Here is a 24808-nt window from a genome sequence, read left to right as displayed (position 1 = left end):
CTTCTTTATCGTCAACAAAGACGACGTTTTCGTCTCTGGAAGAAGACGATTCGTCTTCATCGATAGTTTCCAGGACAACCACCGGAAGGAAGCCACACCGGAGAGGAAGAGGAGTGGCCTAGAGGTCACCGGAGAGGAAGAAGCGATGCCGAAAAACTAACTCAGAAAATTGAAAACCCTAAGGGGAAAATGTAGTTTTTTAAAACTTGGGTTGGGGGAAATTGTTAGTTTTTAGGGTTTAGGGGGGAAAATAAAATCAAATTTAAGTTTATTTTTAGTAATACAGACAAAATGACGATTTTACCTTTGAAACCGTTAATTTTAACCGGCCACGGGTGGGTAAATGGTATTTTCAAAGTTAATGGGGGGAAACTTAACAAAAGCGCATACCGTGGGTGGGAAATAGTCGTTTGGCCTCTTGGAATTGGTTTAATTTATGCTTAGGTTTATGATGGCGCAAGCGAATCTTCCAATTTCGTATTGGGGAGATACTTTATTGACTGCGACTTATATACTTAACCGTGTGCCCACTAAGTCAGTAACTTCCACACCTTATGAGTTATGGACAGGTAGGAAACCTGAATTAAATATGATGCGCCCTTGGGGGTCTACTGCATATATCCATGACACATTCCATAAATTCAAAAAATTGGGTCTAAGAGGCAAGAAATGTATCTTTATAAGATACTCTGAACACTCTAAAGGGTACGTGTTCATAGGAGAGGACTCTGATAGAAGAATGACTAAAATAGAATCTCGAGATGCGACATTCATAGAAAATGAATTTCCTAAAAAGGTGATATTAATAAAAGTCTTCATCTGTATGAAATGGAAGAGCAATGTAGAGAAAGTTCGTCCTAGCGACCATTAGTTATGTCACAAGAGACAATGTCTCTATTTGTTACAGATAGTGAAAGCAATGAGGTTATACTCCAACCTATTTTGGATAGTGGGAGTGAAGATCCTCAATTGCATAGGAGCGAACGTTCTCGAATCCCCAAGAGACTTTTCGAAATTGAAAATGAAGTTTTCATAACTGCTTCTCTAGAAGACGATGAGCCTAAAAATATCAAACAAGCTCTATCATCCCTCAGTAAGAAAAAGTGGCAAGAAGCATTAGGCGAAGAAATGAAATCCATGGAACTTAACCGAGTTTGGAGTCTAGTGGACTTACCGCCGGATCGAAAACCTATTGGGAATAAATGGATTCTTAAAATTAAACGAAAGGTGGATGGCTCAATAGATAGATACAAAGCTCGCCTAGTGGCAAAAGGCTATACCCAACAAGAAGGTATAGATTATGAAGAAACCTTTTGGCCTGTTGTGAGGTTTACTTCAATCCGTGTCATTCTAGCTATAGTAGCACACTTAGATTTAGAATTACATCAGATGGATGTCAAAACAGTTTTTCTTAATGGAGAGTTTGACGAAGAAATCTACATGGATCAACTTGTAGGTTTTGTGGTAAAAGGCCAAGAGCGCAAAGTATGCAAGCTCCAAAAATCAATATATAGCCTAAAACAGTCATCAAGATAATGGTACTTAAAATTTCATAAGGCGATATTGTCTTATAATTTTAAGATGTTAGAACAAGATCATTGTATTTATGTGAAAAGATCTGATGACAAATTTGCAATTCTATCTCTTTATGTGGATGATATGCTGATAGCTAGGAGTGATTTGGAATATGTGATGATCATTAAAATTGGTTATTCGCAAATTTTGACATGAAAGATATGGGTGAAGCAGATTATATTTTAGGTATAAAAATCAAAAGGGATCGTTCAAAGAGACTTTTGGCTCTGTCACAAAAGCGTTATATCCAAAAGATTCTAGAATGATTCAACATAGGAAACTATAAGCCCGTAGATAATCTTGTGTCAAAAGGCGATTCATTGAGCCAAAACTTGTGTCCAAATACTCAAAACGAAATAAATGAAATGTCTCTAGTACCTTATTCAAATACGATTGGAAGTCTCATGTACGCAATGATGTGTACTCGTCCCGATATATGCTTTGCTATCGGATTAGTTAGTCGATATCAATCGAATCCAGGAAAGGAACACTAGAAGACTGTCAAGAAGATATTGAGATATCTGAAAGGCACTATGGATTATTGTTTATGCTACCAAGGAAAGGATTTGCATATCGTTGGCTATTCGAATGCTGACGGGGGTGGTGATTTGGACCAACGCAAATCAACTTCAGGTTATGCTTTCTTACTCCAAAATGGCGTTATATCTTGGAGTAGTAAGAAACAAACGTGTATAGTCTTATCCACAATGGAAGCAGAATTTGTAGCATGTTTTGTTGCTGTGCAAGAAGCTGTTTGGTTGAAAAGATTTTTTAAGAATTTGGGTGAATTGGATGCAGTAGTTGGTCCTATAGTTATGCATTGTGATAATCAAGCTGTGATAGCTTTCACAAAGGATCCCAAATTCCACAATAGAACCAAACATATCGACCCCAGATATAACTTTGTCAGAGACATCATTTCGAAGAAGAAAGTGATGGTACAATATATTTCTACGTATAACATGATTGCTGATCCTCTAACTAAACCGATCTCAAGAGATGTATATCTTGCACATGTTAAGTCTTTTGGCTTGCATAGAATATGATAGATGACTTATTGAGTATATATTGTACTTGTAACATAACGTTAGAACATCAAAGAATTTGAATTTATTTTATGTGTTTGAATTCATGGTATTTATGGATATCCACATTGTTTATTTTGAAATCTCAACAAGATGATAATGTCACACAAGTTTGATTAGCTCTCTCACATGAGCAATCGCCTTTGACGTTGAGGAGAGCGTGCAAAGATGAGACATATTTCTTGAGGTTGATGCTGCTAAAAGAGCGCACTTAGAAAATGAGAATTGCTCAAGAAATGAGTTATTTGATACTTCGCCTTGATGATTAATCAAGATGAGGTCATGATTTAATAGATTTGAAAATGACCGATTTGGATTCCCCACATCCAAATAACTTGTGAATGCTAGATGTGAGTTCTTAATAAATAAAGATACCTGCAAGATTGGAGAGATGATTAAGAACTCAGGTTAGGCGCTGAGTGCAACAACTGAACTAAGATCTGTACAATGTTGGTAATGACATTTTGAAAAGATGCACATTGTAGCACATGATTCATACCATGTGTGTATGAATAAGACGACCGCTTAAAGTAGTGGAAGGATGAATCCCTGCTCCTTCACTGTGTGAGACTTTATGAGGATTACCTCATGATGGTACCCTTTGACTCTTTGTTGTTATTTGATGTTTATTCTTAGTGTTGTTATCTTAGCTTGGAACCTATGACCATGAATGATTCGGTCTATGAAACATGACTAGAAAAGCAACTAAGTTTAAATTGAGAATTTCAAGTAGATGAGGAAGACTTATATATTACGTGTGTCCATTAGCCGACCGGTCATGTCACTCATACAGGAGATTGGACTTGATCATGGATACATAGGAATATAACATAATAATAAATGAGGGATTAAAGGGAGCTAGTGTTATCGAGTAAGTCTAGGGTGCTGCGAGACTAACGCTTTATTTTATTTTGGGTTGAAGCTACTATGTTATTCCTAACAGATGCATAGTAAATTAGCTCCCAAGTGCAGGTTGCTCGCAAGGTTGCACGACACATTTGCTAGTATGAATTACTCTGTTCTGTAAGATTTCTGTAGAAGAGTATTGTGATTCGGATCACCCATCATGTGTGAGTGGGAGATATTGGATCCGGTCCATCCATGATGGATTGACCTAATCCATTAGGGTTACAAGACTAACCCATAATAAACGATATTACAATATTGCCCTTAACAGTTATTAAAAATAACTACCACTCTCTCTCTTATTTAATAAAGTGTAACTTCCATTGGGAGGTTATGAGAAGTAGAAAAACAGTGATCTCTCTTACGCTAAAAACACAAAATACAGTACTCTTCCAAAATCAATTCTCTAGAAGAATTCTTGCCGAAACTAGAGAGAAAATCAGCAAAATGTGTTGTGGAAACTTCAGGAGTGCATCGAATCACCAAATCATCATCAATTGTCAGATTCAAGAAACCAGGTATGCTTTTTGTGATCCTGGAATTGGTTTAATTTATGCTTACAATTTATTTTTTATATTATAGATGAAAGGATGATTTTGCCCATAAAACTACCCTTGGTTGAATGTTTGGAATTTTCATAGTTAAAGGGTGGAAACTTGAGCAAGAAGGATACTTTGGGTAAGAATAAGTCTTTTGTCCTACCCATCTTCTCAAGATGATGAACCAGTTGCTTCAGTGTCATTGCCTTAGTTAGTAGGTCAACAAAATTCTCTATTGATAGTGTTTTTTGAATTATGATATCTCAAGTTTCAACAAATTCTCTTAAAATATGATATTTTCATTAAATATCTTTAGACTTATGATGTGCTCTTAGTTCCATTGCCTGTGTAATAGCACTAGTATTGTCATAGAACATGGTTATAGATAAGCCATATTTGGAACCATGCTAAGTTCGAATACAAAATCTATACAACCTCTTTTATAGCGGAGTCAACTATGGTTGATTATTTGGAACTTTTTCAACTAGCCGCACCTAGGGCTAGATTCGAGGCAAGCTTTTTCAAGCTCAAAACGAGCTTAGCTCGAACGAGCCCGAAACGAGCCTGTTATAAGCGAACGCGAACATGAACACGAGCCGAAGCAAAAACCAAAAAACGAACCTGAGCCCGAACCCGAACAGGGGAATACTCGGCTCGGCTGGCTCGGCGAGCCAAGTTAAGCTCGTTATTAATACTGTTGGCTGGAGACCTGGAGCCTGGCGGTATTTATTATATTTGGCCTATTCTATGTTGACTTTGTTTTGCTTTGCTGGTTGGCTCCTATTAAAAGAAAAAAACGTTGTCGTATTGGCTGTTGGAAGCAATTAAAGAAATTAAAGCAGCAAACCTAATATTTTTTCTGCTGCTCTTCATTCTTCTCTGCCGAGAATATTTAGCCAAAACTAAAATACGCCGACAACAAGGTTTTCCATTCCACCTTTCTTCTCTGCTGTTCATCCGCCGACAAGGTTTTCCACCTTTCTTCTCTGTTGTTCAGCCGCTGCCGACAAGGTTTTCCACCTTTCTTCTTTGTTGTTCAGCCGCCGACAAGGTTTTCCACCTTTCTTCTTTGTTGTTCAGCCGCCAACAAGGTTTTCCACCTTTCTTCTCTGCTGCTCTATTTAATTATTTATCAAATAAGAGTAATTTACATTCTGATGTGTCCTAGAAAACAGGTTAGGCTTGCTAGATTTCGAACCGACTTTAAGTCATATAATTATTTTATTATTCCTTAAAAAAGCATGACGATAATAAGTTTTATTTTTTATTGATTTTTAAAAATGCATGACGATAATAATTATTTTAGGCTTACTGAAGCAATATATTGTTTTTTTTCAAGAATCCAGGTTGTTTTGGAAAATTCCCATTTGACTCACATATATGTGTACTTAGCAGATATATATATGTCTTTCATTTTCTTATTTTTTATTGTTGTCATTTGCTTCCAAGCATGTTGTGTAACATCAATAATGATTTGAACATTTATGTCTGTTATATCTTCCTCTATATGGGTTAATATTACACTCATTTTAATATTAAATTTTATTTTTTCAAGCTTTTGTGTTCAAATTGACATTCCAATCTCTTTTGCTGCCATATATAAATGGAGATATATGTATTGTAGTTGGAGAGCAGTAACTTATATATATATAGAGAGATTTCTTTTCTCCCCACCTTTATATATTTTTTTTGGCCAGAAGTATGATATTTTGTTCTAATAAATGGTCAAGCTCTTGTGAACTTGGCTCTGACTCTCTGCTGTCACATCTTCCAATTTAATTTTTTGTAACCACATAATAATTAACTTGAAAGAATTCTTTAATAGAGCATAAAGTGTGTCAGTGTGTTCTTGGTGAAAACTCTATAAAATGTAATAATAAGCTGCAAAATGTAAAAAGCCTGAGTGTTTAAGGCTGTCTGCAACAAAAATTTGGATTTATGGCTTGGAATTTTTATAGTTTATGTTCACTTATGATTTTATGTTTGCTCTATCCCGTGGTAGCTAAGACAATTAATTTCTGAATTTTCCAATTTATGTTATGATGCTGGCGGCTAAGTTTGACATTATTTTTTTTAATTTGTATTGCAGACTCATGCCCTTGCTGAGTATATAGCTCAGGTGAGAATTTATTTGAATCTCCTTACTTTCCTTGGTATATTTTGTTTATATCTGAGTAGTTCTTATTTTATTTATTATTGCTTTGAGTTGCTAAGTTTGAAAATAAAATTCTGCTTTTAGAAATAAAACGACAATTATTAAAATACTGCAAACAGTGTTATTATTATTATTTTTTTTTTTTGCGGATGTTTATAAAGTGTACTCAGATTATCAAAATTTTGTTGATTGAAGGAGGAAATGGATCGGAAGTCTGGATATTGGTGGTCACTTGACAGTAAATATATTACACTCATTCTATTTTTTTGTTTCACTGAAAATATTTGCTCCTATTATAAATTTATATGTATTTTAACTGCTGACGAGCCTAGAATACGAGCCCAAACCCGAGCCGAGCGAACCCGAGCTATTAGAGACGAGCCCGAGTTAGGTGCGAGCCGAGCACGAACACGAACATAAGTTTTGACGAGCTCGGCGAGCCCGAAGCGAGCCGAAAACCGAGCTGATTAAAAACGAGCCGAAAATGAGCTAAACAATGTTCGGGCTCGGCTCGGCTCGTATCCACCCTTAGCCGCACCTATATTACAAATAAAAATAAACCTTGATATAGACTTTCTATCATCAATATCTAACTGGAAATCAAAGTTTGAGTATCCTTAAATGTTTAACCTTAAACACTCATAACTCAGAATAAGATCCATAGTCCTTCTTAAGTACTTAAGGATTAATTTCACAATTGACTAATGTTTCTCTTGTGGATTGACCTGATATCTGCTCATAACACTTATAACAAATACTATATTAGACCTTGTACATAGCATTGTATATGTGAGTCCACCTATAGCCAAAGCATAAGGCACATTTCACATCTACTGTAGCTCTTCATCAATCTTTAGACCCATATCTTTAGAAAGATAAAGACTGTGATTGAAGGGCAAAAGTCTTCTTTTCAAGTTTTCCATGTTGAACTTTTTCAACAACTTTTCTATGTACAATTTTTAGGATAATCTAATTATCCTTTTGTTCTATCCCTATAGATATGAATTCCAAAGACAAATGTAGTATCTCCCAAATCTTTCATTGAAAAGGCTAATGTCATTACCCATTAGTAGTATATCATCTACATACAATATGAGAAATGTAATGACATGATCCTTAACCTATTTATAAACATAAAGTTTATCTGGATTCTTTTCAAAACCAAACAATTTGATTGTTTCATCGAATCGAATGTTCTAGCTTTTAGAAGCTTGTTTCAATCCATAAATGGATTGAATCAACTTGCATACTTTATGTCTTTTAGAAGGGGATACAAAACCTATGGGTTGTTCCATATATATGTTTTCCTCAATGAATCCATTGAGGAATACAGGTTTGACATCCTCATAATCCAAATTTCATAATCATAGTATGCTGCAATAGCTAGCATTACTCGGATGGATTTAATTAGAGCCACAGGTGAAAAGGTTTCCTCATAATCTAACCCTTGTTTCTGAGTATAACCTTTCACTACTAGTTTTGCCTTATAGGTCTCTACCTGTCCAACCTTATGAATCTTTCTCTTGAAGACCCACTGATGCGAACCTTGATGATTTGATGTAAGACCCAACACTTAAGAAGATATTTCCTTAAGATTGAATCGGTTTAATCACGTAATTAAACCTTGAACCGAATCGATATAGAATCGAACTAACCTTGGTATCATGAATGGTGAACCCCACAAGATGAATCTTGATAAGTTCAAAGATTGTAAACTCAACAATAGACAATTTATTTGTGAAAGTCAGCCAAAAGATCTATTCATCATGAAAATTTGAGTTTATATAGTACATTGCCAATTTAACCTGAAACTACCTATGACCTAATGGACTTCCAAACTTCTCAAGCCTATTACCTAATTAACTACCCAAAACACTAATTAAATTAAAAGAAAATGTGTCAATTAGGCTTAATAAAGTTTAGCCCAATCATAAACAAGATCACAATCAAAAAAATCGAAAATCTTAAATTTGATAAAATAAAAACTACGTAATACACACTAAAACAGTTTTATTTGGGCCTCCAAATTAGGCACAACCAGCAAAGTATAGAGCTCAAAACGATCTTTGTGCTAATATATTACAAGCCCCATAACTCCCCTTAGATCAAAAGTTATGGTCGTTCAAAGTCTGTTTACGCATTGGCTTGGACTTGAATCAAGTTGACCTTCGGTTGTCTCCTTCAAGCATCCAATCATCCTTAAGTGAGCTATTTTTAGTCTCTAAGCCCTCCACGAGCCCAACTAAGGCCTGTTGCATCTTCTTAACTCTACTTCTCGTAATTGGCTTAACCGAAATATGTAGCGGATCTCTTTGATGGCTCGATGCTCCTATAATACCTCAATCATTCCCTCCCTATTGAGAAGGATTTGTCCTCAAATCTACATCATCAAAAGGAGATAGGTCAGAAACATTAAAAGTAGCACTTATATTATACTCACCTGGAAGATCCAATATATAGGCATTATCATTGATCCGCTCGAGTACTTGAAATTGACCATCACCCCTCTGATGTAACTTAAATTTGCGTTGGGATGAAAATCATTCCTTCCATATGTGCACCCAAACCCAATTACCAAGTTGGAAGACCACCTTGTACCTTCTTTTGTTAGCTTGTTTGGCATATTGTTCAGTTCTCCTCTCAATATTTTACATAACTTTCTCATGAAGCTATCGAACTAACTCTACCTTCCTTTTACCGTCTAAACTGGTACATTCCTCAACAGGTAAAGGTAATAAGTCCAATGATGTGAGTGGATTAAAACCATAAACAACTTCAAAAGGTGAATAACTAGTATATGTATGCACAACCCTATTATATGCAAATTCTACATATGGCAAGCTATCCTCCTAAGTTCTTAAGTTCTTTTCTAATACAACATGTAATAACTAAGATAAAGTTTTGTTGACTACCTCTGTTTGTCCCTCTGTCTGTAGGTGACACATTGTAGAAAATAGTAGTTTAGTACCTAACTTACCCTATAATACCTTTCAAAAATAACTTAAAAACTTCACATCATGATCAGATACAATACTCTTTGGAACTCCATGCAAACGCACAATCTCTTTGAAAAACAAATTAGTAATGTAAGTTGTATCATCAGTTTTACGACATGGAATAAAGTGTGCCATTTCTTAAAACCTATCAACTACAATAAAAACCAAATCACTACCCTTCCTAAACTTGGGTAACCCTAAAACAAAGTCCATAGAAATATTCTCCCAAGGTACAGTAGGAATAGGTAAAGGTGTATATAAACCATGGGGTAAGACTCTAGACTTGGCTTGTTTACACTTAATGTAACGAGTACAAATACGCTCTACATCTCGTTTCATATGTGGCTAAAAGAAATGCTCTTATAGTACATCTAAGTCTTAGCTATACCAAAATGATCCATTAATCCATCCTCATGTGCTTCCCTCACAAGCAATTCACATAAGGAACTCACGCAAGGAAAACTTACCAAATGTAGTTTTCTCACAAGCTTCAAAAATACTGGAAAAGTCAGAATCATTTACATGCAAATCCTTTAAATACTCAAAATTAAGTAACTTAGTATCTAAAGTCGAGATTAGAGTATACCTGCGAGATAACGCATCTGTTACAACATTTTCCTTACCTTGCTTGTAATGAATGACATACGAAAAAGTTTTGATGTATTCAACCTACCTTGCATGTCGCTTGTACAACTTACCTTGTCCCTTTAAATGTTTTAAGGACTCATGATCTATCTTGATAACGAACTCGCGTGGCCAAAGGTAATACTGCCATGTCTCCAATGCTCTTACCAAAGTATACAACTTTTTGTCATAAATAGGGTACTTTGAAGTAAGCCCATTAAGTTTCTCACTGAAATACGCTATGGGCCTATTTTCTTGCATCAAAACAACTCCAATACCTATACCTGAAGCATCACAGTCAAGTTCAAATGGTTTAGAAAAATCAGGCAAAACAAGTAAAGGTGTAGAACTTAACTTATTCTTGATTAATGCAAATGCATGCTCTTGTTCCTCACCCCACCTAAACCCTACATTATTTTTAATAACTTCAGTTAGTGGTACCGCTAGTGTACTAAAGTCTCATACAGATCTCCTATAAAAACTAGCTAAACCATGGAAACTCTTAACCTCAATTATAGAAGTAGGCATCAGCCACTCTCGGATGGCCTAAACCTTCTCCTCACCTACCTTAATCCCCTTAGATGACACCACAAGTCCTAAGAACATTTCTTTCCTAAGCACAAGCAAACATCTCTTAAGATTACCAAATAACCTTTCTTGGTCAGTGCAAAAGGAACATTTCTTAAGATTACCAAATAACCTCTATTTCCTAAGCACAAGCAAAACATCAAGTACATGTCTTATATGCTCATTTAGACTACGACTATAAATAAAAATATCATTAAAATAAAAAACTACAAACTTGCCAATAAATACACACAAGACATGGTTTATTAATCTTATAAACGTACTAGACGCATTAGTAAGCCCAAATGGCATTACCAACCATTCATATAGTCCATGCTTGGTTTTAAAAACAATTTTCCATTCATCACCCTCTTTTATCCTAATTTGATGATCCTACTTTTTAAATCAATTTTTGAAAAGATACATGATCCATGCATCTCATCAAGCATATCATCTAACTTAGGTCTAAGATAATGATACTTTACAGTGATTTTGTTAATGGCTCGATAGTCAATGTACATTCTTCATGTTTCATCCTTCTTAAGCATTAGAATCACTGGTACGACATGTGGACTCATGCTCTCTCTCACGTATCACTTCTTCATCAATTCCTCTACTTGCCTTCGAAGCTCATTTGTCTCTTTAGTATTACTTCTATAGGCTTGTCGATTGGGTATCACCGCTCTAGGTATGAAGTCGATCTGGTGCTCGATCCCACGAATTAGAGGTAGTCCATCAGGAATCTCCTCAAGGAATACGTCTTCAAACTCCTGTTAAAAAGAAACAAACAAACTAAGAAGAGAATTGTCAGCGTTAGTGAAAGAAAAAAAACTTTCCTTGTAAACTAACAATAATGGATATTGTTTAGTCACAAGGGCAGTCCTCACATCACTTATCTTCCCATAAAAACTCTCTTTTTTTCACTCTTTGTTTTCTTTCTTGTTTTTTCTCTCATGGCTGAATTGCTCACCCTCTTTTTCCTCTCCCCTCTTTTTGGCCTTACTTGTTCTTCACTCATCCTCATTCACATTTTCTCTCTTTTTGTTTTCACTCTCGCTTTCTTTTCTCTCTTCATTCATCTTTCTTCTCCTCACTTGATCCTCGCAAACCTGTTTTAGTGACAATGGTACAAGTGTGATGAGTTTATTGCTTACCATGAAAGAGTGTTTATTCTTAAATCTGTCATGTGTCACCTTTCTATCATACTGCCATAATCTCCCTAATAAGATTTGTCTAACATGCATGGGCACTACATCACACAACACCTCATTTTGATACCTACCCACAAACAAAGCCACCACTACTTGTTTATTCACCCTAATTTCTCCATAGTCATTCAACCACTAAAGTTTATAGGGTCTAGAGTGTTTGATTATTGTTAAACTAAGTTTTTCTACAAGTTCAATACTGGCTACGTTTGTGCAACTACCCCCATCTATAATTAAAGTACACACCTTACCTTTCACATGATATCTAGTATGGAAAATATTCTCTCTCTGTTCGTCATTTTCTTTCTAATAGTGTAAACTCAAAGCTCTCCTAGATACTAATGCCTTACCCTCTACTACATACTCTAACAATACATCACTAGTATCCTCTAATGGTGGCATAGACTCATCACTAGACTCTTCCTCTGTCTCATATTCACCATCCTCTCTTAACACCATGGTTCTTTTGTTAGGACATTAGGAAGCTATGTGACCCCTACCTAAACACTTAAAACATTTTATCTCACTATTTCTCTTCGATGGTTCGGGTTTAATACTAGACTTTTCTCAGCTAGACTCTTCTCCCTTAGGTTTAGAGTACTCAGTTTTTGGCCTAAAAGGTGGCCTATCATCTCTCTTTAACACACTCGGCTTCCTAAGACTAGAATAGGAACCTACATCTCTTTTACCCTTACGTTGTAGTTGTCTTTCTACCTTCATCGCCATATGTACCAAATCCTTTAGCTTTACATAGTGTTGGAGCTCTACAACATTTTCTATTTCCCTATTCAACCCATTTAAAAACCTAGCCATAGTGGTTTCTCTATCTTCCTCTATATTAGCCCTAATCATGGTTATCTCCATCTCCTTGTGATAGTTCTTCACACTCTTGGTCCCTTGCCTAAGCCCATGTAACTTCTGAAGTAAATCCCTATAGTAGTGGCTAAGAACAAAGCGCTGCCTTATTACACTCTTCATATCATCCTACGTATTTATGGGTTTACCCAAGTTCCTATGTCTATTTTTTAGCAACTAGTCCTACCAAATACTAGTATAATTAGTGAATTCTACAGCAGCCAACTTCACCTTTTTCTCCTCAGAATACCTATGTATGTCAAAAACCTGATCTGCCTTTCGCTCCTAATCTAGGTATGCTTCCAAATCGTTTCTACCCTGAAAAGGTGGAATTTTCATCTTAATGCTACTAAGGTTACTATCACTCTGCTTTCTCTCTCCATACATATTGTTTCTATGACTGCGATGTCCTCCCTTACTTCTTATATTATTCAGCTTATCACTTATTTCATCATCCTCACTGTCAGTAACTATCCTATCCTTATCCCTTACTGCTGGTGTTTTTCTTCTACCCTTGGTTGTACTACTTCCCCCTCTATCACTCTACTACTGCTCTAATTTGTCCAACCTATCATTAACATTCCCTATTACTTTAAAAAGTTACTCAAATTATTGTTGGATCACTTGCATTGTAAAAGCCTCGGTTTTACCTGAATCTTCTATAACACTGGGGTTTTTTTATTTTACCATGCTATAATTTCAGAAAATAAATGTGTCTGTAAATAATAATCCTCGCACGCTCCCTCACGCTCATGTTTGCACTTTAATGTTCTCACACACTCTATAATCTGGAATTCTTTTTTTTTTTTAGAACAAATTAAAATTGTACTTGTGACAAACGACCACCGGTTAACCTAGGTTATGCTACGATTACCTACTACTTAAAAAAAAAAGCTAAGAATCAGGAATAAGGAAAATTTTCAGAATTGGAAAGATAACACAACTATAAGAATGAATAATCAAAGAGGAAGAAATTCAAAAGAGATAACAAGAATAAAGGAAATCAAATTCGAAAGAGGTAAGTGTGCTAACTTTCTCCTTGATCTTTCTCTTTTTTTTAACTTTTTTTATTTTTTGTGTTTTTTTCTGTCTCTTTTTTTTTTTTTTTGCTTTTTTTTTTTACTACTTGGCCAAAAATAGAAAAAGAAATAAATCCTTTAGATCACACAAAATTTTCTCTTAAGAAATTTAAGCAATTAAGGAAATAACCTAAAGACTAATCTCCCAATTTAGAATACCAAAATTTTCAAGGAAAATTTAAAGATTTTGGGAACAAATCAAGAACTCAATCTCCCAACTTAGGCAATTATAAGACTTTTTTCCCTAAAGGTTAAAAGAAACAATCCAAGATTACTCTCCCCAATTTCGAAATTCCCAAATCCTTTTTTTTTTTTTTGCTTCTATTTTTTTTCACTTTTTTTCCTTTTTTTTTTTCTTCTGTTTTTTTTTTGTCAATTAAGGTTTTGACAAGTTTCAACAATAATTTCCACTAAGAACTACCCTTTCAAATTTGGCAACAACAAAATCTTTCCCAAGAGATTAAGAATCTAGATACAAAGTTGACCCTAATTCTATCCCCAAAGGTTTGTTTGAATCTAGATCTAAAAATTCATGCCACCCCTAATTTAAATTACTTTCTGGCCTTCACAATTTTTTTTGTATTTTTCTTTTTTTTTGGATCAATCAAGAAGATAAATTAGACACCCACACAACCTAGAATTCGACTATACTAGGGTTAATCACTAATTCAAGAATTTGACGGAAACAAGGACACCAAAACACAATCAAGAAAACAAAAACGAAAACAAAATCACCAAGAGAATGAAATCAAAACACACTAAAAAATTCCTACAATGCACGACTATTGAAGAAGAGAATTCCTAATCGAAAACACAAGAAAAGAGAGATATGAAATCTGATTTGACTCGACTTTAATACAAACCTTGATGATTTGATGTAAAACCTAACACTCAAGAAGATGTAAGACCTAACTTCATTGGTTTCGTCACATAATTAAACCTTGACCCGAACGATATAAAATTGAAAAACATTGGTATCTTGAATGGTGAAGGCCATAAGACGAATCTTGATAAGTTCAAAGATTGTAAACTCAACAGTAAGCAATCTATTTGTGAAAGTCGGCCAAAAGATATATTCATCATGAAAATTTGAGTTTATATAGTACATTGCCAACTTAACCCTAAACTACCCATGACCCAATAGACTTCCAAACTTTCCAAGCCTATTACCTAATTAACTACCTAAAACATTAATTAAATTAAAAGAAAATGTGTCAATTGGGCTCAATAAAGTCTAGCTCAGTCATAAACAAGATCACAATCATAAAAATCAAAAATCCTAAATTTAGTAAAACAAAAACTACGTAAAACACACTAAAACAGTTTTATTACAAGCCCCGTAACTCCTCCCAGATCAAAAGTTATGGTTGTTCAAAGTCTGTCTGCACATAGGCTTGGACCTGAATCAAAATGACCTCTCAATTGGCTCCTTCAAGTATCCAATCATCCTTAAGTGAGTTGGTTTTAGTCTCTAAGTCCTCCACGAGCCCAACTAAGGTCTGTTGCATCTTCTTAGCTCTACTTCTCGTAATTAGTCTAATCGAAATGTGTAACGGATCTCCTTGATGGCTCGATGCTCTTATGATGCCTCTATCACCCAGTTATAGCCAATAAGAACAATTCCTTCTAGTGGATCAATAAGTGTCTGAACTTTATTAGCATGCATGGATTCTATTTTAGAATTCATTGTTTCTAGCCATTTATTTGAATCAATGTCTAGTATTGCTCGCTCATAGCTTCTAGGATCATAATTATGATTTATTCCCATTAAGTAAGATTCAAAATCTTGTTTATGAAGAAATTTGTATCTTTTTGGAGGCTTGGATACTCTAGAAGATCTTTGACCTGCAATTGGTACATCAAATATATTGGTCTTCTAAGAGGACTCTCTTAGCTCAACACTTCTTTCTTCTAAGAACTTCTTCTCCAAGAAGTGCATATTTCAGTTGATTGAAATTCTTTGATTAGTTGAAAAGTAAAAGTAATATCCTAAACAATCTTTAAGATATCCTATAAATCAAGCCTTTTAAACTTGACGTCCAGCTTATCGGTTTTAATTAATTTAACATAAATTGGACATTCCCGAATTTAAAGATAATTGACACTAAGAGGCTTACCATACCACATCTTATATGATGTTTTCTAAATTGATTTGGACGATGCTCTGTTTAGAATATACGTAGCAGTAAACAATGCATATCCCCATAATGATGTTGGAAGGTTTGTACCATATCTAAGAGGGTATAATTCCTCTTTTCTGATACACTATTATTTTGTGGTGTATATGGAAGAGTCATCTAGGATATGATTCCATTTTCTTTTAGGTAGTCTCGAAATTTCATACTCAAATATTCACCTCTACGATTTAATCGTAAGGCTTTGATATTCCTCCCAAATTGTTTCTCTACTTCATTCTTGAATTCCCTAAACTTTTCGAATGATTTAGATTTTTATTTCATTAAATACACATACTTATACCTTGAATAATCATTGATAAAGGTGATGAAGTATTGAAAATCAACTTTCACTATTTCACCAAATGGTCCAATACATCAAAATGTATTAGTTCCAGTACCTATTTAGATATTTCCCTTTTATTTTTGAAGGGTAATTTGGTTAGTTTCCTTTAAGACAAGATTCATAAGTTAGATAGGGTTCAGAGCCTAATGAATTCAAAATTCTATTTTTTTCCAATCTCATTATCCTATTGCCTCCTATATGACCTAAATAATGATGCCAAAGTAACCTTGGATTAATTTCTTCTCAAGATCTTTTATTCATGATATAATTTATAATATTTAGAACATTTAGTTCTAAAACATGCAAATCATTTGTATTTATTGTTTTGCCAACTAGAGAATTTCCAAAATGAATCAAATATTCATTACCATTGAACTACACATTGTAACCATTTTTACATAAGACAGTTATAGAAATTATATTTCTAATAGTTTTACCAAAATACAAAACTCTGTACAATCTCAAAAGGTGTCTTGATGAGAGCTTTAGAGAACGATCCCCTCTGGCTTCAGTTGCAGCCCTTGTTCTGTTAGCCATATTCAAAATGACTTCATTCTTAGACAGTGTAGAACTATTCTACAAGTCCTGTAATGACATACATATGTGAGATGTAGTTGTTAAATCTAATATATAGTTTTGATAATTTGAATTAACATTTAACTCAATTTATTTCACAAATGAAGGAAATATACCTGATTTCTTTTCCTTCAAACTCTAAAAGTATATAAGACAATTCCTTTTCCAGTGTCAGTCCTTGTTGTAATGGAAACATTGCCCTTTTGCCTCGGCCTTGTCTATATTAGGTTGATCTTTTTTAAAGTTCTTTTTCTTTGGTCCAACTTGTGGACCTTTCCAAGGTCATTTGTGTTTCTTCTTTGCTCCACTCGTGGGGGAAATGTCTACTTCCCCATGCCCTTTCCCTTGCTTACAAAATTCCTGAACCTTTTTCAAAAGCTTTAGAAGTGTGTGCTTAATTCTATTTAGATTGTAATTTGTTATAAACATTTTAAAACTATTCAAGAAGGATTGGAGAATCAGATTCACTTTGATTTTGTAGGGAATCATAACCCCATAGACATTTAGTTATTCCAGAATATTTATCATTCTAATGATATGGTCATACTTAACCACTTGTGAGTTCTTGCCATACAACTCTTTTAAGGCCATGAGTATATCGTATGCACTCAACATGTTTTCATGTTTTGTTTGGAGCTCTCTGTTCCTTGAAGCTAGCATGTAGCTTCTGGCTCTCAAATTATGTCTTGCCAGGCTTCAAAAACTTCATTTTCATCATCATGGCATCTAAAGCCAAGTCAAATAGTATGAGTGCTTCCAATACATATGTAACCTTTTCAAATGTGACAACAATTCTCGGATTTCTTAGCCAATCTTTAAAGTTTGGTCTGGTCAATATATTGTTATCCAGAATTCATAGCAAAACATTATTAGTTATTTCTTTTCTTTCCTTATCATAATCATTTAAAAAATACTACAAAAAAATTTAATTTTTATTAGTTTTTTTTTTTGTATGCATATGAATTTAAAACTCTTTTATTGCATAATCTCATTAGCTCCCACTATTTTATTTGAATCCTATATTCCCTTAGATAGGATCCAAAAATTTTGTTAGACTAAATTTCTTAGTGGGAATTGAATTCTTACTAAATGTAATTAACCTCACGTAATAAAAATCTCGGTTAATTAAATTTAATAAGTAGCAAATGCTTTCCGTTTATATCCGTATATAAGACTTGATTCATTTAGCATGCCCTTCACTTTAGATAGCTCATATAATAGAATTCTTGGTACCTTGGCTAGTTAAATCTGAACCATCATGCTTTCTTGAAATGATATTTTCATTATGTCCTCATATAATAGAATTCTTGGTTATGATGAAAATAATCACTTGAAAACATGATAAATTTAATTCAATGACATAAATCTTACATCCTTCACATAATAAAATTCTTGGGATATTAAAATTTATGTTATAGAATTTAGCTATCCCATGATGGGAAGCATAGATTTAATAATTTTATTTAGGTAGGTTTAACTTAATTTTAATTATGTTCAACTAAACATGACATACATACATCTCATATATGCATAATTTAAAACATAGTGGGATGATCATGGGGTTTTTGAATATATCAAAGATCCTAAAACCCATAAGAGATACCCATTTTAATGCATAGATTCATGAATATGTTAAACACACAGTGTGTTTAGAAATTATACCTATGCTGTTGGCTCCTCTATGACTTCACATGCTTATGCAAAGATCACTACCAAACCCTCTTGAGGTAGTGCCTTGTTATCCATTAGAGCACGAATGGGAAGTGATTCAGAAAGAAGGCTACTAGGACTTTTATTGACTAAATCATGGAAATTGGATCACGATAAAGTGAAAAGAAATTTTGTTTAGGATATATGTGTTTTCTTATTGTTTAAAAAAAAATTGACTCAAACCAAACACCTTTATTTATAAGGTGTGCATGAATCCTATGTTAGATAGGATTTTAACTACTTAGGTGATAAGTTGTCTAAGAGTTCTTATTGAAAGTTTTAATGCAAGGACTCTAAAGAATTCTTTTTTAACTAAAACACATTATCCACGAGTTAACTTTACTAGTTGACTCACATTTTTCCTTTGGCCTTGCTTAGTTAGACTTCTAAGTGGGTCCGGTCAAAATCATATAGTGCATTTGCACAATGCCAAGTGGCACTGTGCACACTAAATAATTATGAAAAAATCACATCCATACTTTCTCTATTTCCGTGATCCCATGATTGTCGTCAAACTGTCCTTGCCTCTTTATCTGACTGATAGTGTCTAAATTTGGGTCTAATTCAGATATAAACCAAGTTAGGCCTATAACAAAGCATCATAGCCACCCGAACAATAAAGTGGCAGCAAACATCTCTATAAGCTTTTACAACATCACAATTACTTGCAATTTAATACTTTCGTTGACCGATATCTCTTAAGGTTAAGGCATAGAAGTGTGTTTATCTCAATAGTTCCTCAATATGAGTTGATAAACATTAATGAATTACATGGATTAGCTTACAACCTCATCCCACTGTGCTCATAGGTTCAAGCAATTATGAATTTTTTTCAGCATTCGCATATGAAATATCTTCGTTTAAGCTGTAGCCTCTATGCATATCATGATATGGCCAATCATTATGTTTATGATACCCCTATTATGACGATATGTTGGATAAGGTCAAACTATACCAGTCCTTTAACGAGATGATCTGACAATTTCAAGTCAAAATATCACATGCACTTATAGTGTTAAGAGGATTTGTTCCATGAAACTAAAGCAACCATCTAATGAGAATTGTTACCACCGTTTGGTAGGGTATCTCAACACTATGATAATCCCATCACCATTACATGTGCAATTGGTTACTATAATGTCAAGATTATAGACATTTTTAGAATAACCACTTAATGTGTGTGTAGAGTTCCCACAATCAGTTGTCTGATCTTTTCGTCATAATTTTATCATTCTAAGGGTATGTTATTTACACAATTATATAATAGCCAAACATATGAAATGAATAACTATAAATGCTTTTATTAATTAATGAGACAAATTACAATTACAAATGTTAATTCAGTTGACTTTAGGGCATCTACCTTAATAATATCCCACTTATACTATAGCCAATCGATCATGTATCTAATGCCAATCTTGTTACATGCAAGTCATGCTTCTACTATGACATAGGCTTTATCAATGGGTTAGCTAAATTGTCATCTGTATCAATCCTCTTACTCTATATATCACCTCGCTGAATAATCTCTTGAATTAAGTGATATCGTTTAAGTATGTGCTCAGACCTCTGATGAGACTGCAACTACTTTGTCTAAGCAATTACTCTATTATTGTTGCTCGTTTGAGTATGTGCTTAGACCTCTGATGAGACCGTAGCTATTTTGTCTAAGCAATTGCTCCATTATTGTTGCAATAAAGTTCAATCAACTCAGTAATGCTTGGAACCATCCAAGTTATGTCATAAACTTGTTTATCTATACAACCTCTTTTGTCGCTTCTAAAAGGGTAATACACTCAAACTTCATTATAGAATCAGTTGTTATACTTTGCTAAAACTTTTCTAATTGACTGTACCATCATTCAAATAAAATAAACCCTGATAGTCTTGATCAGTTTGGAAAATGGAATCACTGTAGCCTTTAATTGTGAGTTCAGAATCTCTTCTATAAACCAAGTACGCATCTTTAGTCCTTTTCAGGTACTTTAGGATATTCTTAATAATCATCTAATGTTTTTCACTTAGATCAGAATGATATCTACTACAGTCACTCAAGGTGTATGAGACATCAACCCTCATATATAGCATGACATATATAATGAATCCTATAGCCAATATATATGGAATCCTACTTATCTATTCTCTTTCAGATTATGAAGATGGACACATCTCTTTCAAAAATATACAGTATGAGACATAGGCAAAAATCCTTTCTTGTATTCTTCCATATAGAATCTTTTCGACACCTTGTCTATGTACATGTTTTGACATAGGCTAGGCAGTCTACACTTTTTATCTCAACAAATTTTAATCCTAAGAATGTGGGTTATTTCTCATAAGTATTTCATGGAGAAACACTCGGATAACCAAACCTTTACTGATTGCAAGTTCGGTATATCATTTCCAATAATCAAGATGTCATTGACTACAATACTATAAATACAACTATGCTCTCATTGACCTTCTTATATACATGAAAAATATCAAATGAAAAATAATCCTAAAGGGGGTGAATAGGATTATCTAAAAACTTTTGACCAAGTAAAAAATCTTGAACAAATTTATAATCAGCCATAACCAAACAAATACATTCAACAAGATATTCAAACAAATCTAATAATTAGCAAACTCAAGTAATTAATCATAAACAATATTCAACAAATTATCAAAATATATAACACAAATATAAAACATAAAGTAAAGAGAGTAAGGAAAGGAAATGCTCAAGATTGATAATAGTTCAGAGCTTTCTCTTCCAAGCCTTTTGCGTCCACTTTTTCAAGCAACCTGCTTGAAGTTTAACTCATAAAGATAGTGTCTCTTCATAATAGTTCTCTAGGGTTTCTCCTACATACACTAGTTATCCAAGATTGTATCCAACTCAATAGTTATCTAAGATTTCACACACCATAATAGTTATTTGGGATTTTGCCTAAGTGTTTGAATATAGAAAGTAATGTTTGTGAATGCCTCTACAAGGCTGATACAAGAAAATGAGCACAAATCTTGAGTTATGAGCTTGTGTGCGAGGAATTGGAGAAGAAAAGAGTATAAGTTGTTTACATTATATTCTCTAACCTATTCCCTATTAAAGCGTCTTCAATTTATAGTCTTAGATGGCTAGAATAGCTCAAATGACTATTGATTGGGATAATATATTTGTTGAGCTTTTGAAAATGATGTTTTGGCCTTGAAAACACAATAGGACGAGCATCCTATTTTGAGGGACAAGCCACCTCTTACACATTCTGACTTTGATGACTTCAAAATAGTTATCCAATGGTCGAATTATTAAAATTCACCACTTGAGGGACAAGCATCCTTTTTTGTACCTTTAGAAATCAGTTCTAGAAGCTTCAGACAATAAAGGACTAGTAATGGACTGACAGAGAAATAGATACCCCAGGCAAGGGAATGGGTGTCGTTATCATAGGAATGGGCATCCCTATTTTTGGGGATAAGAGTTTGATGTATGAAAGGATGAAAAACATACATTTTGTCTGTCTTTCAATCATAAGAATTTTATGTCATTGACTTAATTAGCTCAATAAATATAAATTAACAATTTTAAACTTAGTTAATTGAGGAGAAAAAGGTTAGAAAAATCTACAAAGCTAAGAAGAAAAACAAAAATTACTCCGATTTCTATGTCGCTCTCACTAAGCATCCACTTTTATTCATTAAGAGTTTTGTACCCTCAAACTTTTATATACAACCTTATAGAGGTATTAATATATTTATCTCATTGTAATTAAACATTATAGACGTAATCCTGTATCAACTCGTGTAGTGGGCGCAATCCCAAATATACTACATGTAAAAAAATTTTCAAAAGATTGTGGAACTTTAAGGCAGTTTGCTTGGAGAAATGGACGTAAGAAGCTTGCAGGAGAAAGTTTCAAGCCACTTTAATTGAGTATTTCTACAACTCAAACTCTTTAAATTATGTCTGTTGTTGTTACCGTTGGAATTGTTATTTATTGTTGTTATTGTTAATTCTTCTACTGTTGCTATTAATTACTTCTAGTGCAAAATTTATTATCAGTGTGAATCTATAAAAGCATAATTTGGTTGTTAATTTATTACCATTGTTGCTTTTATGTGTTCAGTAAAGTTTGCTCTGGAATATATTAAAGTGTATCATTTAATTTATTATTAAGAACCTATTTACCCCTTTTCTAGGTTCATATTAGTCATTACAAAAGTGTTTAACAATTGGTATCAAAGCCTGAACTCTAGTTTTATTAAAGTTTAATGATTTTTAGAGAAACGATCTTCTTTCCTAATGGCTAATACACCTACTCCTATTTTTACTAAAGGGCAATGCACCATTAGGCCTCCTTTGTTTTGTGGAACAAATTAAATCCAATGGAAAATTAGAATAAGGCTTCATGTTAGGTCTATTGAGTTTAAATTATAGAGAATTATTGAACATGGTGATTTAGTGCCAATAGAACCTAGGACTAATGAACCGAAAAATGAAATAGATTTTAATGATGAGGATGAAAAGATGATAAGTTTAAATGTTAAAGCTATTAACATCTTGTTTTGTGCTCTTGACGGTATAGAATTTAATAGAGTATCTACTTGTAGTCCACTAAAGAAGTTTAGACCATACTCCAAACCAAATATAAAGGAACAAGCCATGTTAAAGAATCAAAGATTGAGCTTTTTTTTTGGGAATACGAGTTATTTGAAATGAAGTCCAAAGAAAACATAACTGACATGTACAAGTAATTCTCCAACTTAGTGAATGATCTCAAAGGGCTTGAAAACAAACGAATTGGTAAAGAAGATTTTGAGATCATTACTAGATTTGTGGACCATGAAGGTAATGACTATTGAGAAGTCTAAGGATCTTAGCAAGATTGAAATAGATGAACTTATTAGAAGTCTTCTTACCTATGAAATGAAGAGAAAACCAAAGGAAGAAAAAGTTAATGCTAAAAGAGACATTGCATTAAAGGTTATGGATGAAAAGGAAGTGGAAGGAAATTCTTCCATCGATGAAGATAATGTGAGTCTCTTAGCTAGAAAGTTCAACAAATTTCTATCAAGATTAAGGAGAAACAAAGGGAAAGGGTTTGTTAGACAAAGAGGAACAAAAGAAAAGGGTGAAAAGACCAACAATGAGATAATATGTTATGAATGCAAGAAACTGGGTCATATTCACCAAAATTGTCTTCTGAGAAAGAAGAAGAAGGATAAAAATGAGAAGAGATTCAAAGAAAAAAGTATTTGCTGCTACTTGGAATGGAAGTGACAACTCAAGTGATGAAAGTGAGTCGGAGGAAAAAAAGGCCAATATATATTTCATGGCTAAGAGTGATTCAGAGGATGAGGTAAATGTTTCAAACTCATACTTTTTACATGAATTACAAGATGCATTTGAAAACTTGATGGATGAGTATGAAAACATAGAAGCAATATATAGATCATTAAAGAAACAATTAATTTACATTACAAAGGAACATGATATACTTCTACATGATCATGATGAGTTGACTAAGAAGTATAATGTTGTTAGAAATAAAAAGGATTCATGCCTAAAAGAAATAACATGCATGAAAGAGGAACATGAAGAATTAAAGAAAAAAAAATCTAAATCTAATGAATTATTCAAAAAATTTAAAATAGGCACTAAGAGGTTGGATGAGATGTTTGCATCTCAAAGAAGTGGTCTTAATAAGAAAAGATTAAAGTATAATAAAAGTAGCCCTTTTTCAAAGACATATAGGTTTTTAAAGAAACCTCATGCATTGCATATGAAATGCAAATTTTGTTCATTCATTGGGCATACTATTAGACATTGTCCAATTAGGAATGGTAAAACTTTCAAAGTAAAGAAAGTTTGGGTTCCTTAAAAGACACTTAAAACTAACGTTGTTAGACCCAAAGCCATTTGGGTACCAAAATGTAAATAGATGAATTTATCTTGTAGACTTGTCTGCAATCTTCCTTGAGATCTTCTAGCAAGTGGTATTTAGATAATGGATGTTTAAGATGCATGACGGGAGATAAAAGTCTATTCTTTTCTTTGAAAGCTAAAGATAGAGGTAATGTTAACTTTGGAGATAACTCTAAAAGAAAAGTAATTGACATTAGCATTATAGGTAACTCTTTTTTTCAATAAATGATGTTCTACTTGTTGAAGGTCTTAAGCATAATTTACTTAGTCTAAGTCAATTGTGTGGCAAGGGTTTCAAGATTAGTTTTTATTCTTTATGTTTTGAAATTATTAATGCTAGTACAAATGCAATTGCATTCATTGGCCATAGGTATTCAAATGTGTAAATTATGGACTTACATGACATTGCATCTAGGGACCTATGTCTCATGTCAACCAAGAAGAAGGACATGTAGCTATGACATAGAAGATTAGGACATGCAAGCATTGATATTCTTCAAAAGCT

The 24808-nt window shown here is 33.7% G+C and overlaps 1 long non-coding RNA gene across 1 annotated transcript; it reads left to right on the top strand.

Annotated features, from left to right (window-relative positions):
• Positions 1–4886: 4886 nt before the first annotated feature.
• Positions 4887–6672, top strand: LOC123230206. Its single transcript, XR_006505028.1, has 3 exons — positions 4887–5156; positions 6456–6498; positions 6593–6672. It is a non-coding gene; the product is annotated as an uncharacterized LOC123230206 (long non-coding RNA).
• Positions 6673–24808: the final 18136 nt, after the last annotated feature.

Source organism: Mangifera indica, chromosome 11 (genome assembly GCF_011075055.1).
Source record: "Mangifera indica cultivar Alphonso chromosome 11, CATAS_Mindica_2.1, whole genome shotgun sequence".
Classification (NCBI taxonomy): Eukaryota; Viridiplantae; Streptophyta; class Magnoliopsida; order Sapindales; family Anacardiaceae; genus Mangifera; species Mangifera indica.
The sequence above is the reverse complement of the archived record's forward strand: the minus strand, read 5'-3'. Positions and strand labels throughout refer to the sequence as shown.